The sequence below is a fragment of the Dioscorea cayenensis genome, unplaced genomic scaffold, assembly GCF_009730915.1.
Source record: "Dioscorea cayenensis subsp. rotundata cultivar TDr96_F1 unplaced genomic scaffold, TDr96_F1_v2_PseudoChromosome.rev07_lg8_w22 25.fasta BLBR01002163.1, whole genome shotgun sequence".
Lineage (NCBI taxonomy): Eukaryota > Viridiplantae > Streptophyta > Magnoliopsida > Dioscoreales > Dioscoreaceae > Dioscorea > Dioscorea cayenensis.
Genome location: NW_024088554.1, coordinates 1 through 3,993, shown reverse-complemented (window position 1 = coordinate 3,993; position 3,993 = coordinate 1). Strand labels below are relative to the sequence as shown.

The 3,993-nt window shown below is 41.4% G+C and overlaps 1 non-coding gene across 1 annotated transcript; it reads left to right on the top strand.

The window, feature by feature from the left end:
* The first annotated feature begins 606 nt into the window (after positions 1–606).
* Positions 607–713, top strand: LOC120257488. The gene has a single exon (XR_005535696.1). It is a non-coding gene; the product is annotated as a small nucleolar RNA R71 (small nucleolar RNA).
* The last annotated feature ends 3,280 nt before the right edge of the window (positions 714–3,993 follow it).

Below are 3,993 nucleotides of genomic sequence, written 5' to 3'. Positions count from 1 at the left end.
GATGATTGAACAAATCTAGTCAAGTGCTTTCTCCAAATACGTCATTCGGGTTTCCAAGCCCGAAATTCGTTTTTCCACTTGAGGGGCTTGTTGTTGTTGTTGTTGTTGGAACCCCGATGGCCCCATGGTCTTACGTGGTCCTTGATTACTCCATGAAAAGTTGGGATGATTCTTCCAACCTGAATTGTAGGTGTTCTTTGTATGGATTCCCTTGAGGTCTCATGCCATTACCTACAAAGTCAACATTCTCAAGCTGAAGAAACATCACCAATGACGATTGGGCAATCACGAGGAGCATGTCCTCCACCACAACCAGTGCAATTGGTCACGGCGCAACTCTATTCGAAGCTATAAGATCTAGCTTCTTACTCAAACTACTCCACTTGGGCCGCCAATGAAGTTACCGCATCAATTTCATGGAGACCGGCCACCTTTTTCTTTTCCCTAGTGTTCCACTGGTAGCTATTTAACCCCATTTCCTCAATCAATTGACGAGCTTCGTTGGGGGTTTTGCTACCTAAGGTACCTCCTGTCGCCGCATCCAAGAGTTGCCTTGTACTCAGGTACAAACCAATGTAGAAGGTTTGAACAATCATCCACTCCGGGAATCCGTGTTGCGGACACTTTCGCAGGAGTTCCTTGAACCTTTCCCATGTCTCAAATAGAGACTCCAATTCCAACTGCATAAAGGATGAGATCTCATTCCTAAGCTTTGCTGATTTTCCGGGAGGGAAATAACGGGCTAGAAAAGCTTCTACCATCTCCTCCCATGTAGTGATTGATGCTCTAGGTAATGAGTGTAGCCACTGCTTTGCTTTTCCCTTTAAGGAAAATGTGAAGGCTCTCAACTTGATGGCATCATCCATCACACCATTTATCTTCAGCATGTCACACACCTCGAGGAAGCTCTCTATGTGACTGTTTGGATCGTCATCGGCCAAACCGTTGAATTGTGCGGACTTCTGCAGCATATAGATGAATGTCGGCTTTAGCTCAAAGATTACGAGTCTGAATTGGGGAGACGCACAAATACTCGATTGTGTCCCCAACACTGAAGGTCTGGCATAATCAGATAGTGTTCATTGTTGCTCATTTTGTTCTGCCATATTGTCAGATCCTTCTACTTCCAAATCAGCTGGATTAGGGTCTATTCTTGTCACGAGTTCTTTCCCTTTCCTTCGAAGTATGCGTTCAAGCTCGGGGTCTCCTTCAATCAATATTGATGGATTCCCTCGGGTCATAACACGAGGCTGCACCAAAAGTAAAGAAAAAGAAAATTAGAACGATGATAGAATAAGAAGATATGAAATAGAATGTGTGGTGAAATAGCTAAGAAACAAAGTGCAAAGTATCTCTAAACGCCTAGCTCCCCTGCAACGACGCCAAAAACTTGACAAGGTCCCCTTGCTTATATCCATAAGTGCACGGGTTTGTCGAATTAATAATCCCGGATGAGTGGGGTCGAATCCACAGGGAGTAGAGAGTAAAGACACTTAATTCGATTCTTAGCTATGTGAAGTATCAACAATGATAAGTGTGGTAATGATTCAATTCTCAAAAATTAAAAGCAACAAGTAAGAGAGCAAAAGTAAGGAGGAGGCAAGGCAATCGATAAAGATGGGGTACTCGGATGATGCTTCACCTAGGATAATCGCTTCAAGTGCAAGAACTCTCTATTATGCTTCCTAATCAATACAATGGTGAGTCGTGGAAATCCTTACATACATAGTCCCAAATCTAAGATCAACTATGCCTAACTCTACACATGTCCCGGAGGAGAAATCGAACAATCTCAACACCTCGCACTCACACAGAGTTGCAATGAGCTCTAGGGATTCCAAGTGATAAATCTCTTCCTAGATTTAGACCTAACCCTTTGGTCCAGGCGGAAGGTCCCTAGCCACAATTAAGCCCTAGATATTAAGTTCACCTCAACGCTTCACTCCATTGCATGCGCAACTAGGCCCCAGCGGAGGTTCATCCCTTAGACCATTCACTCTATTATGGCCACAAAGAACTCGAGGAACGGAGGTAGTATCTATCATGTCGGAGGGGAAAGGGGACGCTCCTGTACCTCTCGACTCACCCTCTCAACCCTCTCCAACCTAGCTTTGTCTAACGCTCATGGTGTGTCACTCACTCACAAGGTTACCAACAAGAAATCTCAACCCTAGTGTCACTCTAGGGGAAATGTTCATACAATCAAGCATTGCTGCTACAGTGTTTGTTACAGTGTTGCTATATTCTCTGCTACAGTCTTTGACCTGAATAACTTCCCAATTCCATACTTTCATCGGGGTAATGCAAACGGGCACACGTTCACGTCTTGAATCACTTGCTTCTTCAATAATATACATGTTGGTGGGGTTCTTGTTCTTATATGCATAGGTCGGAATGCTCGAGTGTGACTGCCTTTGTGCCCCTCCAAATGGATGTGCTCACTCGAATGCGAGGATGTTGGCACACACTCTAGCAAATCACACCTGTCCTATGTCTTCGCGTTTGAACTTTAGCAAGATCTCCTCCAAAATAAGTGCATTATGATCCACATTGGCCTATTTCCTTCATACTCGGCCTCACAGCCCTACCTGCGTAAAAGTAACATAAAAACACACATATTAATGTAAAAACCTGAGAAAAGTAATGCTCAACATAAGGAATGAACGCTTTGCACTCATATCGCACAAGCACTTATCAGAAATCACAGTTATCCTAGCAAAACTTGGTGTATTTGAGAACCATAGATGTAACATTTCTTTTGAGCACACACAAGAACCATAGAATGTACCTGGTAGGCATTAGAAGTCAGTCGGCATGCTATAGCTCATAGGAATTGTCCCGATATTGCTCTCTTGCTATTGAAACTCTCGATATTAATCTACCTGTTATCTCTATCTGTTCTTTCTTACTTATTTTATTTTCCCTTTTAAATCAAACCCTATTCTTGCTTAACTGGAGATTAGAAGAAGAATTAGTACTTTAAGTCAAATCCCTGAGGTTTGACAACCTTATCCCTAGCATGGTACCATCTAGTACTTGTATGTGCGACACGCATCATACACTCTACTTCACCGATAGTATCGACTCGATTGTACTTGAGTCTCCTCCTACTTTAGAGACACCACCTGTCCTCCACCAATCCTACACAGATCCAGACTTTTCGTGTCGACATGAGCTATTTTGATTTCATATCACTGTTTTTGTATTTTTATTTTCAATCGTACATTGAATATTTTATTTTAGCAAGAGACATTTACCCTGTTGCTTCTGTACTCATTTTGATCGTAGTGGACTTTTTATTTTTTTAGCATTTTACTTTATTCTTGTATTTAATTACTTCATTTATGTCTGTATCAGGGTTTAAGGTGATCGGGTGCTGTTTTGGCCCTCATAATTCGGAACCTAGGCAAGGGTTCGTCGCCCCAACTGAAAACCCAGGGGAGTACTAGTGACCATACACTCTTTTATTTTATTTATTATTATATTCAACTACACTAGTGCATGCATGCGTACATTGGGGGCAATTTACATCTTTAAGTGTAGGAAGGGAGTGTATAATCTTTTTTATATGATATTTGTGGATATTTGTGAAATTGTTTTTTGAAAATGGTGCATGTACTTTATATACATGTTAGTGTTGAACTTTGAAGGTATTGCACTTACTTGTTGGAGTTTTTTTTGGTCTAGGGATATGATATATGTTAGGCTAACATTTTTTATTCTTTGCTTCTCAAGAGTTTGACTGCCTTTTGATTTTTTGCTTCATCATGTGTCCCTTTTGAGTACACCTTGCACCTTATGTCTAGAAAGTGATGCTTTATATTAGGGGTGTCATTAGTGTTAGTCATTTTCTTATTTTAGTTAAAATCGGTTGACTTTTGTAGTGCGTAGATGCTCCTAACAAGTCGGATACAAAAAAGTATGCCTTAGTGGGAGAGAGGCTATCTCTCTGGGAGTGTGAAAGCTACTAATTGTGGAAGAAAAGGGAAAAAT